This window comes from Myxine glutinosa, chromosome 12 (genome assembly GCF_964187855.1).
Source record: "Myxine glutinosa chromosome 12, kmMyxGlut1.1, whole genome shotgun sequence".
Classification (NCBI taxonomy): Eukaryota; Metazoa; Chordata; class Myxini; order Myxiniformes; family Myxinidae; genus Myxine; species Myxine glutinosa.
Genome location: NC_136272.1, coordinates 52,247,037 through 52,262,086, shown reverse-complemented (window position 1 = coordinate 52,262,086; position 15,050 = coordinate 52,247,037). Strand labels below are relative to the sequence as shown.

The 15,050-nt window shown below is 46.6% G+C and overlaps 1 long non-coding RNA gene across 1 annotated transcript in view; it reads left to right on the top strand.

Annotated features, from left to right (window-relative positions):
- Positions 1–2,379: 2,379 nt before the first annotated feature.
- The window catches only part of LOC137437349 (uncharacterized), a 29,328-nt gene continuing 16,657 nt past the window's right edge, over positions 2,380–15,050 (top strand). Inside the window, exon 1 of the long non-coding RNA XR_010986473.2 lies at positions 2,380–2,503. This is a non-coding gene — a long non-coding RNA (uncharacterized LOC137437349). The remainder of the gene's footprint in view (positions 2,504–15,050) is intronic.

Genomic DNA, 15,050 nt, shown 5'->3' with positions numbered 1-15,050 from the left:
ATCACCCTGTCGTAGGAAACACTGATACCCATTGTATGTAACTGTTGGATGATTTTCTTGCTCCTAGTCAGTGCATGTATATTGAGGCCAATATAAATTGTTCGCGGAGGTTCTCGGTCAAGAGTGTGCCGGACTTTCACAGGCGAATTAGGTTTCCTTTTCTTGACGTTGTACATGATGTTTTGCCCAATAGTTAGGCACACTTGTGACTCATTACTCTACTTTTAATAGCATCTTTTATCATGTCTTTCATTCCCTCTTTGAATATTAGAACGATGCCCCGCCCATCATGTTGCACTTGTGCATCAGAAAATCGTTCAAGTAACTGTTCCTTCAATCTGGTTTTGTCCATAGTCTTTTTGATGCCCAACGCCTCAAGCCGATTCACGTACAGTGAGTGCAACTCGGATAATTTGAAGATGAAAGTCCCGGCATTAACAGACATTTCAATGTAACCGGTGAGTTCAACAAATGCTCTAGACTCATTCGTTACGTCATCAATGTTTACCGTTGCATGGTGTAACTGTCTCATGTGACTGTGATACCGATTTCTAAGGTTAGTCAAACATTTTAGATGATACTTCGCATCCATAGCTATGAGATCTCCACCAACAATCCTCGCAAGTAGTTGGGTATCTTGCAGTTCGTTGATCATAGCTCTTAGACTGGCATCCATATCGTATGTTGAAACCAGATGGAGGTCACCTTCATCTGCGCCTTTCTCGCAAAACAAACATCGTCTAATCATGGTTACTGTCCGGCGCTTAATTTGTTGTCTACCATCGGGATTGGATTTCTTTCACTTTCTTGCTCTTGCCAGTCTCTCATTGTTGAATTTGAAATGACACGATTTATGCCACGATGCAGAATTGTTCACAAGTTCGTCAACACTTTGATCACTCCCAAACTTCAGTTCAGTTGGGAGCTGATCAATCTCGCGGAAATGTTCGACATTACTCAAGAATGACTGGTAGGTAGATGTCTTATTATCAGCGTTTGGTCCTGGACTGACAAGTGGACAATTGAACTGTTCATCTGTTTCTTGTTGGCAGATAATGCAGCGACTAAAGTCTACAGGTAGCTCCATGTTGATTTATCTGAAAAGACACAAATAGATAATTTCTGTTAATACTCTCATATCATTTTTTTAACTAGCAATAGTACCCGTCTATGACGGACAGTACCCGTCATGCGTCATCAAAGCATGGTGTTTGTAAATAAACCATATGACCTGAGCGTGTGACGCGTATCCGGGTCACCGAACCCCCGCAAAGTAACGTCACTTTCCCCGTACCCCCCGAATTAGGATAGAAATCGAAAAAAACGGCCCACATTGACACGGTCAAAAACGATATCTATAGGTGTGCAAAGTGTCAAGTTAATCCATCCTTCGATGCCTGAGCCTTAGGCGAACAAACTTTTCAAGTCCTTGCATTATAGTATGATTTTCCTTGGTGGCCATATTGGATTTTGGACGTCATCTCGAAAATAAGTGACATATGAAATGTACCTTTCCCTGAATCAGTTTCACTGACCTCAAAAACCCCTGATTTGATACCTCATTTGTCTATCTGTGACTTCTACAGCCAGAGATATATGATATTTCAGTTTTGCTGGTGGCATTTTGAATTTTGGCCAACATCTTGGAAAATCTGAAACGGTCAGGATGGCTCCTAGGCTAAAATCAATTGATAGGTCCAAACGAAGCTCCATACCAAATTTGGGACTTTTGTCCGGCTTGTAACATTACGCCTAAAAATTGTTGCTAAGCCACCTGACTATCACATGCAGTGTTATTTGTAAAAGTTTGGTCCATAAGCACGAAAAGAAAAATGGTAGTTTTGTAAAGTCGCTCCCCCAGAAATTATTGCTAAGCTGCCTAACTAGATCAATCACATGGGGGTTAAATGCATGTTCCAAGTGAACTCCAATCGGTGGAGGCGTCGTGGTGCACCAGGCTAAGGCGGGCCACGATGACGTATCAACGATGAGATTCGAGAGCTGCAAACGGCAAAGGTTCAAACCCTCGATCCTGGGCCCCCGCAGGTGTTGCGCCGCGGAAAATGAGCCTCAAGCTAAAGACGTCCGGGCGGACGCCCCGGGCACCCGGGCCTCCACCCTTTTGAATCTAAACCAATTAATCAATAATTAATCACTGAAAAGCGAATTTATGCATTTGAAATCGTCCACCATTCCTTGTCGTGACGTCACATTCAACCGACCGTAAAATGAAATGTTGTTGTTTTTTTGAAGGATATTTAAATAATCTCGTTGACCCTTAAGGACTTATATATATATATATAAAACCCTTCGGTTTATAATTATATATAAAATCGATGGACCATCCACAGGGTAAAGGAAAGAATAAAAGAAAAAAATATCACTTCCCGTTCCAGATCCAGGAAGTTGACCCCAAGAGGAAGAAGAAGAAGAAGAACCACCCTTCGGCTAGTCACTCGTCACTCGTCAGTCGTCAGTCGTCGTCCTCGGGCACACTGAAACTGTAAGTGTCATGTGCGGCTGTGTGCGTGATACGGGTTGAAGGCACGAACAGTGCACCAAAATCGAGCGTCATGATATATCATAAATTAATAATGCACTATATCCTGCCTCCAAAGGTGCGGGCGACAGTCCCTGACCGAGCTTTGTTGGTTTATTGGTTTATTCCCAAAGATGGATGTTCCATTCACCGTGAGGAGCATTCCCAAAGATGGATGTTCAATTCATGGTGAGGAGCATTCCCAAAGATGGATGTTCCATTCACGGTGAGGAGCATTCCCAAAATTAGTCACGTGAAAAAGTAAGTACCCGTGTACAAGTAAGTACACGTGAAAAAGCTCCGTCTCCCTGTGCCGCTCCGTCTCCCTGTGCCGCCCCGTCTCCCTGTCCCGCTCCGTCTCCCTGTCCCGCTCCGTCTCCCTGTCCCGCTCAGTCTCCCTGTCCCGCTCAGTCTCCCTGTCCCGCTCAGTCTCCCTGTCCCGCTCAGTCTCCCTGTCCCGCTCAGTCTCCCTGTCCCGCTCAGTCTCCCTGTCCCGCTCAGTCTCCCTGTCCCGCTCAGTCTCCCTGTCCCGCTCAGTCTCCCTGTCCCGCTCAGTCTCCCTGTCCCGCTCAGTCTCCCTGTCCCGCTCAGTCTCCCTGTCCCACTCAGTCTCCCTGTCCCGCTCAGTCTCCCTGTCCCGCTCCGTGTCCCTGTCCCGCTCCGTGTCCCTGTCCCGCTCCGTGTCCCTGTCCCGCTCCGTGTCCCTGTCCCGCTCCGTCTCCCTGTCCCACTCCATCTCCCTGTCCCGCTCCGTCTCCCTGTCCCACTGCGTCTCCCTGTCCCGCTCCGTCTCCCTGTCCCGCTCCGTCTCCCTGTCCCTGTCCCGCTCCGTCTCCCTGTCCCGCTCCGTCTCCCTGTTCCGTTCCTCTGGCTCTCCGTCTCCCTGTTCCGTTCCTCTGGCTCTCCGTCTCCCCGTTCCTCTGGCTCTCCGTCTCCCCGTTCCTCTGGCTCTGTCTCCCCGTTCCTCTGGCTCTCCGCCTCCCCGTTCCTCTGGCTCTCCGCCTCCCCGTTCCTCTGGCTCTCCGCCTCCCCATTCCTCTCCGTCTCCCCGTTCCTCTCTGTCTCAGTCTGCCTCCCTCCCCGTCTCTCACTCCCTCCCCGTCTCTCACTCCCTCCCCGTCTCTCACTCCCTCCCCGTCTCTCACTCCCTCCTCCATCTCGTCCCACCTCCTCCTCCGCTTCTCCCTCCCCACTCCTGACTCCACGCCCTCCTATCGTCACCAATGCAACTGCTTTCTCCTCCAAAGTCAACCCCGCAAGTTTGAATTAGACTACTTGCTTTGAACTCCTTGCCTGTCGAATCCCAAATATCTATATCAAGGATTCCCAAGGAACTTTATTTCAGGAGGAGGCCATTAGGACAAGCCATCCATGAAGCCATCCTCTATTTTGTTTCTCCTCCTCTCTCCATAACTCCTGTTTCTCCTCCTCTCTCCATAACCCCTGTTTCTCCTCCTCTCTCCATAACCCCTGTTTCCTCCACATTTATCCTTATTCCGCTCTTTTCCAAACTTTTCTGCCATGGAACGAATGCATCTTGAAGTCCTTCAGAGTCTGACATCACAACCGAATCACAAGAAAGTCTGATACAAGTCAGGAGACGACGATGGTTCACGAGCGAGCGGATTTAATGACAAAGGACGGACTATAACCGAAACAGGCCTGGACAGGCCAAGCCCGGAAATGTCAAAACGAAGGTTACTGACCTTGAAATGAGATAGGAAATAATGTATAATCAGTTATGAGGTTAGTTAGCTGCACAATACCGAAAATTCGGTGAAAAATGAAATGAAAAAAAAATTAAAAGAATTTATAAAAATGAAAAATCGACCTCCGTGGGGCTGGACACATGACATTGGCCGAACCAAATATCGAAACCCCTGGCAGATTCCACCAAACCCCTCGGAGAAGATGTAGCTTGAACTTGATTACCCCCTAAAAAGACATCTTTTTCGGGCGTGGCTCCGCCCACAATGGGCGCAATACGCCCACTCTAGGCAGGAAACAACTAGATCATATCAACCTCCCACTCAAGTTTCATCAAGATCGGATTATATCACCGGGTAGTTATGCTGCGGACAGACAGACACACACATGACGAATATAGTGGTCACTTGATAACTCGTGAACCAATAAAAACAACCATTTTTCCCCTCTGTGTCAATCAACCTGCGGCCATCTTGTTTCCCTCCTCTGTGAGCCTTATGCTTTAAAATGAAAATATTCAGCCCACAGGTTTGTCCATCTACTGACTCCAACGGTTCCCTACTCTCAAATAGTCGACAAGACAATAAATTAGCAAAAACAGTATCAGGTAGACACTGGACAGAAATAGACGATCTCGGGGTCTTTGTTGTGCTTAATATTAACATATAAATGATCAAACTTCAAGCCTAAATGAACTTTGCAATGTTTTATCTACCCCAGTTCATAACAGCTTGAAGGCAGTAGTTGTGCATTGGTGCAGTTGTGTTAGATTGTCACGTGTGTGTGTGTGTGTGTGTGTGTGTGTGTGTGTGTGTGTGTGTGTGTGTGTGTGTGTGTGTGTGTGTGTGTGTGTGTGTGTGTGTGTGTGTGTGTGTGTGTGTGTGTGTGTGGTTTTTTTTTTTGCGTGCAGCACAGAATCGCTCAGGCAAGCAGCGAAGAGGACGACGAGGGTACATCGGCCTGTACTGGTAATGGCACGGTACGGGCATTTTGTAAATCCGGTTCCAATGAGGAAGTTTTCTCTCCATTGGATTGGGAACCAAGCCAGCTTGTCCCTTCAGTACCAGGAGGTATTGACGGCTTTTGTTAAAATGATCATTTACTTTGTTGTGCAACACCAATTATTATCTGCAAAACTCAAAAATCAACAAAGAGCAGCATATAAAGAGCAAAGACAAACATTGCACATTTACACAAAATAATGTGCAAAATGATTTTTCTGGGGGCACTGGTTGAGGAATACAGCCTTGCACTGGGATGGCAGGATATCCTAAAGGTGCAAGCACTCATCTGAACCGTCTAGCCTGGGTTTGAATCGCTACCCAGCTATAAACGCACATCCTGTTGTTCACGTGCACGGTGAGTCATCAAAAGTTTAAGAAGCATACACAAACCTTCCACACACCCCTATCCTGCACCAACCCAATGCCCATTCTCCTATCTTCAACTGTGTGGACCGCAAACATCCGTGGTCTCTCTACAGATATTGCCTCCACCAATTGGATAGGCCTGAACCATGCCCTGGCAATGGAGTTTTTTTTTTTTTTTTTGTATACAAGATCGAGGCTCGTGTAAGACCTAAAATTAATCACCAAAAACAAACGGACACACAAAACATACAAAAAAGAAAGCGGGAGACAAGATGGGGAGAGAGACGTATACACCTTTTGACACTTTTCAGTCCTATTGACTTTTTAAGACACTTTAGACCCCATTTGGCCTTTTTAAGATCATTTATTCTTTAAACACTTTAGTCCCCTTTATGACCCAAAAAAAACTTTAGACCCTTAGATAATTCGAATAAATTTCCTCTCAAAATCGGTTTTGATGACCTTTTCTGTGCACTATTCGTGTCGCATCACAAGTTGCGATGATGAATCTAAACTGATATCTCAAAGTGAAACTGATGTTGAAACGTGAAACTGAAACTACTGATATATGGATCATTGAATGGGAAACCAGAATGAAATGCTGTGGGAAATTGCTGAAAGCAAAGCTATGGTGAATATAGAGAGGGAAGCTCGGAGCTGAATGAACGATGTGGAGAAGGATGGAGGTGGTCGGTTGGTATGGAAAGAACTTTGGTGATCTTCCGTCAGGCTGTAGGCCCAAAACATGCCTTAACCCGTTTCCCATATGACCTTTCATAATATCACCCTTACTCCTGAGCAGTAGGTAGGAGGTACAACAAGTATGGATTGGAAATCTTAGCTGATAGAATGGAACGAGGTTGTCGTGGTTACCAGCTTCACCCATTGTGACATTTGCTCACTCAATATTTACACTGAATTCCCGTTTCTATCAATACACACTCCAAAGGAAATTGCTCATTTCAGGTGAGACATCCACGAACCCCCATCATTGACGGGTACCTTTGCTCGTATATATCTATATATATATATATGTGTGTGTGTTTGTGTGTGTGTATAGTGTGCTGTGCAATGTAATGAATGTGCTTTTCTAATTGACCTTCATTCAGCTACTAAAGTTGAAAAAGATCAAAAAATCGATTGAAATGAAACTCCAATGGAGGATGCAAAGATGAGTGATGTGTCGAGAAATCTGTGGTTAAATCAACGTGGTTTGCTCAGTTCATCATACAACACAACCTGCTTTCTTTCAGCTCCGAAGTAAACACGAGGCCACACAAGCGGAACTGGAGAAACTAAAATCTGAGGTAATTGTTTTTGGTTATCCCATTATTGATGAGGATATCTGATATTTGTACTTGTCCCATGAATGATGAAAGCATATCTGATATTTGTATTAGTCCCATGATTGATGTTAAGATATCTGATATCTGTACTTGTCCCATGATTGATGTAAGGATATCTGATATCTATACTTGTCCCATGATTGATGTTTGGATATCTGATATCTATACTTGTCCCATGATTGATGTAAGGATATCTGATATCTATACTTGTCCCATGATTGAAGTAAGGATATCTGTTATCTGTACTTGTCCCATGATTGAAGTAACGATATCTGATATCTGTACTTGTCCCCGGTGTGTACCCCGGTTTAGAATAGGTACACCGTATCCCTGCATGTCGTTAGAGGCGACTAAAAGGGTTGGCGTCAGGAAGGGCATCCGCCCGTAAAAACATTGCCTCAAAAAGGGAACCATGACAATTACAACTACATATGGGCAGGGTACAGCCCGAAGTACCCCGTGGGGGACCCCACTCCCTCGTCAAAACTCAAGGTGGGGAACCCGAGCGAAGCAATTTGATATTGAAGGGTGGAAATCACTCCATTTATGACGACGAAACATCTGATGCCTGACGTGGAGATCGGTTTCTGAGGTTTGGGACATGGGATGTAGGGACAATGACAGGGAGGTCAGGAGAAGTGGTGGAAGTATTGGTCAGAAGAAGAGTGGACATATGTTGTGTGCAGAAGACGAGATGGAAGGGAAGTGGTGTGAGAATGGTGAAGGGTAGGGAGGGACAGAAATACAAGTTTGTGTGGCAATGGTGCCCGGAGGGTGTGAATGGTGTTGGTGTCCTGTTTTCTGAGGAGTTTGTAGACAGTGTGGTGAGTGTGACTAGAGTGAGTGAAAGGTTGATGATGGTGAAAATGATGATTGGAAAGCTCTTGGTGAACGTCATCTCAGGATATGCTCCGCAGGTTGGTCGGAGCGATGAAGAGAAGCACAAGTTCTGGTGTGCAATAGAGAAGCTGATAGGAAAATGTGAAAGATGAGGACGTTGTTGTGGTAGGAGGAGACCTAAATGGACATGTGGGAAGGAGTATGGACGGTTTTGAGGAAGTTCATGGGGGTTACGGATATGGTGTGAGAAATGGAGAAGGTGAAAGGATTTTGGAGTTTGCTGATTTGTTGATTTGTAATACTCAGTTCCAGAAAGAGGATAATAGGCTTGTTACATACACGTCAGGTGGGTCGACGACAACCGTTGACTACCTGATGGTGCCTCGGCGAGATAGGGGGCACCTCCGGGACACAAAGATGATCCCGGGGGAGGAGGCTGTTTCACAGCACCACTTCGTTGTCTGCGACATAAGGGTGAAAGGTGCGAGGAGAGCTCGGCGGGTGAAGTACCAACTGAGAATGAAGGTGTGGAGGTTGAAAGAGGTGACAGTAAGGGAGGCATTAAAAGAGAGGCTGAGTATGGTAGAGGATGATGTGGTTGAGCTTGAAAGTGGTTGGAAGTCAATGAAAGATAGTCTGTTGGGAGCCGTTGGTGAGGTATGTGGATGGACAAAAGGACCACCGAGGCACTCGGAAACATGGTGGTGGGATGATGAAGTTGGAAAGAGGATTGACGAGAAGAGGAAGAAGTTCAAGGAGTGGCAGAAGGCGAAGGTTACGGGAGCAGAAAAGGCAGAGCATGAAAGTTATAAGGCAGCCAAGAAGGCTGCAAAGAAAGAGGTAGCAAAGGCGCAGGAGGCATGTAGGAAAATGTTCGGAGAACGCTTGGATTCCGTAGAGGGTCAGAGAGCTGTATTCAGGACTAGCAGAAGTACCCGGCATTGCCGGGTGGGGGAGGGGAGGGAAGGGGGAAGGGGAGGGGAACAGGGAGGAGGGGAGGGGAGGAGAGGGGGGGAGGGGGAGGGCAGAAAGGAGGGGTAGGGGGGAAAGGGAGGAGCATGGGGGAAAGGGAGGGGGGAGGGGAGGGTGGAGGAGGATGGGGATGGGGAAGGGGTAGGGCGGAAAGGGAGGGGGAGGGGGAGAGGAGGGGAAAGGGGAGTGGGGGAGAGGGTAGGGTGGAGGGAGGGGGAGGGGGGAAAGGGAGAGGGAGGGGGAGGGGGGAAAGGGAGAGGGAGGGGGAGGAGGAAATGGGAGGGGGAGGGGGGGAGGGGGAGGGGGGAGGGGATGGGAGAGGGAGGGGGGAGGGAAGGGGGGAGGGGGAGGGATGGGAGGGGGAGAGGAGTGGGAGGGTGGGGGGAGGGAGGAGTGGGAGGGAGGGGGAGGTGGAGGGGGAGGTCGAGGGGGGTGGTGGAGGGCGAGGGGAGGGGGAGAGGGGAGGGGAGAGGGGAGGGGGAGAGGGGTGGGGAAGGGGTAGGACAGAAACTTCACATCGGGATTAACTGCAATGATTGGTTTTCTAAACTCCACAACCTTTCTTGTCATATCACATTTGTTAGTGCAGGCTTGTGTGTGTGTGTGTGTGTGTGTGTGTGTGTGTGTGTGTGTGTGTGTGTGTGTGTGTGTGTGTGTGTGTGTGTGTGTGTGTGTGTGTGTGTGTGTGTGCGTGTGTGTGTGCGTGTGTAAGTAAATCTGTCTGTGTACTTTAACCCAAATGTGACACAGCAGTAGTGCATCTATCTATAATTCCAGCAATCTCTGTGTGTATGTTTGTATGTTTGTATGTTTGTATGTTTGTATGTTTGTATGTATGTTTGTCTGTGACCGCTGTTTCTCGACAACTACCGGTCCGATATACTTGAAACTTGCCAGGTATATTGCTGGGGACCCGAGGATGTGCCTTTTCAAGGTTTGAAATTAATCGGACAAGCAGTTACCGAGCTATGTCCAAAAAACGATTCAACCAATCAGAGAGCAGCGAGCTATCACGTGTGCCGAACGTGGCGAACAGACTCTGCCTCGGACGGCACATTTGAGAGCGTATTCATTTATTTCACGTTTGCAAACTATGTTGGCGCTATGTTGGCGTTAAACTATGTTTTAAAACTAATAAAAACTAATTTGCGATTCATCGTAACTGCGATATACGACCTTCCGGAGCTCCCGTGAGAGCGTGCGCCATTACGGATAGTAATTCAATTAAAAACATAAAAACATTGTCCCAATTCAGTCAGAGCGAAGGGCGTTGTTTTAAGCGAAGAGCGTTTTATTTTTCCCCTTAAATTCAGTCGCCGGACGGTGAAAGCTTTTTTTGGGGGGCAGCTACTGGCAGCGACGTACGGCCAATCACAGGACACGTTGTTGTGTCGACGTGCCGTGTTGTTTTCCCTCGCGGTTTGGAATGTTTTTCCTTTTCATTTCTTTTCTCTTCCTTACGGAAGTACGGGCATTTCCTTAAATTTGCGATTCTTTCGCTTTCCTGCGCGTTTGGGCACGCTATGGCGATTTCTTTACCAAACTCCGAAGCCGTTCGCTTTGGACCAAACCATTTCATGTAAATAGAGGGGGGGGGGGATTCTCACCGTACTCGCAAGCCGTTCGCTTTGGACCAAACCATTTCATGTAAATAGAGGGGGGGGATATAATTTTAGATATAGATATAGTACGGGCATGCCCTAGTATCTATCAATTATATTAATGTTGTAAAAACTTTTTTGCGGAGCTGATGTGATTTCCCAAACTCGAGAGCATTGATGCTTCCGAAGGAGTTTCTTTGCACGGGTTATGGTGGGTGGTTTGCCATTGCCTTCGCAGCAGTAGTTAGGGCAGGAATTTGTAATTTTCTCAGGCTGCCGCCAATAACTTGCCGCCCACGAAGGGACACCATGGGATCTTGAAGGACACCATGGGATCTTTCATGTCCACCAACAAATGATGTCAGAGTGATGAATGATGAATTCCACAGTGATGAATCATCCCACCTGGGGAATACTGGAATTACAGTTTATAGCTGAGTCGGGATTCAAACCCAGGCGAGACGACAGCTCAGAGGGAAGTGTGCCGACCTCTGGGGTATCCTGCTGGTCCAAATCATGTTTGGTGAAGATTTAAGCATCATCAACCCAAATGTTGAAATGTTCCTCGCTATTGGGAGAACCCTAACAATGGCAGCCTGGGAGTTGTGCATAACACTGACATGTACTCTGACTCTCATTCTCCATTGGGAATAATTAAACTAAAAACTACTATACAACAATTTTGCAGGTACACGTTTAGTTGTTTTTGTATACAAAGTCGAGGCTCGTGTAAGAGCAACAACGTTTTATTGTTTGTCGACATAAAATGTCACACCGTCGCCTTTGAAAAATGTATGTGTGTGGGCAAATTCCTTGCTTTGGATTTTTGTCTGCAATTGCTGGGAATCTTTGAGTCTAGACATGGACAAACATGATTGACCTAGTTTTCTGACATTCATCACATTTTTAGACTTTTTTTAATGTTCCATTTATGTATACCTCACCACTGAAGGAGGTTGGAGATTATATTTCACTCCTGTCTGTTTTTGTTTGTGAGCAGGATATCTCAAAAGGTTTTTGACAGATTCCAATGAAACATGGTGGACAGGTTGGGCGTGTGACAAGGACAAATGAATTCGATGTTGGTGAACATCCAGATCTGCATGCGCAATTTGAAAAAAATATTCAGCAGTTCTTCACCATTGAAGTGATTCTTCACTATTTTCTTTGCCACGCGGGACTTTTCCTTTTGCCACGCGGGACTTTTCCTTTTGCCACGTGGGACTTTTCCTTTTGCCACGTGGGACTATTCCCTTTGCCACGTGGGACGTTTCCTTTTGCCACGTGGGACGTCTCCTTTTGCCACGTGGGACTTTTCCCTTTGCCACGTGGGACGTTTCCTTTTGCCACGTGGGACTTTTCCCTTTGTCACGTCAGACCTTTCCCTTTGCCACGTGGGACCTTTTCCTTTTTCCACGTGGGACTTTTCCTTTTGCCACGTGGGACTTTTCCTTTTGCCACGTGGGACTATTCCCTTTGCCACGTGGGACGTTTCCTTTTGCCACGTGGGACGTCTCCTTTTGCCACGTGGGACTTTTCCCTTTGCCACGTGGGACGTTTCCTTTTGCCACGTGGGACTTTTCCCTTTGCCACGTCAGACCTTTCCCTTTGCCACGTGGGACATTTCCTTTTGCCATGTTGGACTTTTCCCTTTGCCAAGTCAAACCTTTCCCTTTGCCACGTGGGACGTTTCCTTTCACCACGTGGGACGTTTCCTTTTGCCAAGTGGGACTTTTCCCTTTTCCACGTGGGACGTTTCCCTTTGCCAAGTCAAACCTTTCCCTTTGCCACGTGGGACGTTTCCTTTTGCCACGTGGGACTTTTCGCTTTGCCATGTGGGACTTTTCCCTTTGCCACGTGGGACGTTTCCCTTTGCCATGTGGGACGTTTCCCTTTGCCATGTGGGACGTTTCCCTTTGCCATGTGGGACGTTTCCTTTTGCCACGTGGGACTTTTCCTTTTGCCACGTGGGACTTTTCCCTTTGCCACGTCAAACCTGTCCCTTTGCCACGTGGGACTTTTCCCTTTGCCACTTGGGACGTTTCCTTTTGCCACGTGGGACTTTTCCCTTTGCCAAGTCAAACCTTTCCCTTTGCCACGTGGGACGTTTCCTTTCGCCACGTGGGACGTTTCCTTTTGCCAAGTGGGACTTTTCCCTTTTCCACGTGGGACGTTTCCCTTTGCCAAGTCAAACCTTTCCCTTTGCCACGTGGGACGTTTCCTTTTGCCACGTGGGACTTTTCGCTTTGCCACGTGGGACTTTTCCCTTTGCCATGTGGGACGTTTCCCTTTGCCATGTGGGACGTTTCCCTTTGCCATGTGGGACGTTTCCTTTTGCCAAGTGGGACTTTTCCTTTTGCCACGTGGGACTTTTCCCTTTGCCACGTCAAACCTGTCCCTTTGCCACGTGGGACGTTTCCCTTTGCCACGTGGGACTTTTCCCTTTGCCACTTGGGACGTTTCCTTTTGCCACGTGGGACTTTTCCCTTTGCCACGTCAGACCTTTCCCTTTGCCACTTGGGACTTTTCCTTTTGCCACGTGGGACTTTTCCCTTTGCCACGTCAAACATGTCCCTTTGCCACGTGGGACCTTTCCTTTTGCCACGTGGGACTTTTCCCTTTGCCACGTGGGACTTTTCCTTTTGCCATGTGGGACTTTTCCCTTTGCCACGTCAGACCTTTCCCTTTGCCACGTGGGACTTTTCCTTTTGCCACGTGGGACTTTTCCTTTTGCCACGTGGGACTTTTCCTTTTGCCACGTGGGACTTTTCCCTTTGCCACTTCAGACCTTTCCCTTTGTCACGTGGGACTTTTCCCTTTGCCACGTCAGACCTTTCCCTTTGCCACGTGGGACGTTTCCTTTTGCCACGTCAGACCTTTCCCTTTGCCACCTCAGACTTTTCCCTTTGCCATGTGGAACTTTTCCTTTTGCCACGTGGGACTTTTCCCTTTTCCACGTCAGACCTTTCCCTTTGCCATGTGGGACCTTTCCTTTTGCCACGTGGGACCTTTCCTTTTGCCACGTGGGACCTTTCCTTTTGCCACGTGGGACTTTTCCCTTCGCCACGTGAGACGTTTCCCTTTTGACACTTTCTCTTTTCGTGATGCTACCAACCACGGTAGGCAGAAACTGCAAAAAGTAAGTTTTAAAAATTCGTCAATTATATTTTATTCCCTCTTAGCTTGGTACTGAGGTGGTTTACCTATGGGGGGAGAGGGGGGAGAAGAGGAGGGGCTTTTGATTATCGCTATTGACTCTCAAGTGTTACTGCAGAAGGCCCTAAGACAGGAGGTCTTGGGGGTCTAAGGGTTCTAATGGGGCCTATAGGATCTAGGGCATCTTATGGGTTTTAAAGGGGTTTAGGGATATTGATGGTTTTAGGGGTTATAAGGGTCTTGGGGGTCTTAAATGGTAGAGTGGGTTTTAGGGGTCAAAAGGTTTGAAAGGGGTTGAGGCATATTGAAGGTTTTAGTGGTCATAAGGGTCTTGCGAATCTTAAGTGTTTCAAAGGTCTTGGCATTTTATGGGGGTCAAATATTCAAAATATATATAAAATATTAATTTGTTATGAAAATAAATCGAATGTACATGTGGAATCAACCAAAACAAGCCAGAATTGTGGAGGAGGAGGAGGAGGGGGTGGGGTAGCAATAGACACAACTAGAGTCCCTGTATAAAGAGAGTTGTGCCATGCGCTGACCCGAGATTTCTGGTCACGTGATTTCGTGGCGCCATTTTGTGTCTAACTTCACCGTGCGTGAACATCAGCTTGGTACGGGAATGTTGTTTATTGCCAAACAAAATGACTGGTTGTTCTGCTTTTGGTTGTTCAAACCAATCTGGGAAATATAAGATGTATAGATTTCCAAGTGATAAAGTCAGAAGACAAATTTGGGACAAATACGACGTCTTATCTGTGCTTTTCCATATCTGTTCGACTAGACGAACCGTGCACACTGCAGGTATTTTAAAAAGTTTTTTCTCTGTTTAATTACGGCTTGGCGCAGTCGAAAATTAAGTGTTAATTAAGTCGCCAGCTATGAAACATATTAATCGATCAGGCAATATCCATCAGAGTTCTGGGCAAGGGTGTAGTAATAAATGAACGTTTCAATCTTACTAGATGCCGATGACGTTTTCCTTATGTCAGAGACAGAAGCTGACTTGCAGCTTGTTAAATCATTACAATGGAAATTGAATATAAATGTCGATAAAACTAAAGTTGTACACTATAGAAATATGGCAATACCACGTACAGAATTTGTTTTAAGTGTGTTAGACTATATGTCGGCTGGAAGTCCTACACCGGAATTGCTCTCGGCACCCTTTAAAAAATATTGGATATGCCCACACTCCTTTCTAAAAGTTATTAAAATTCAGAGAACGACAGCATTGGTTTGTCTTACTTATAATGTTAGCTCTTATATGCAGTGTTGGCTTGTAATATGCATTGCCATACCACTTTTAATATCACCACACAGCTCTTTTTCACAGCAATAGCTGAGTTTTTGACAAAACAAATATCACCTGTATGTAATAATAAGACTAAATATGTGTAGTAAATTTTTTTTTAGCAGGTTTAGAATATATCACCCCATATCGCGAATGTACATGTATATCTAATCCGACACACTTAGACACAAAATGGCGTCCAAATTTGAGTTGACACAACTC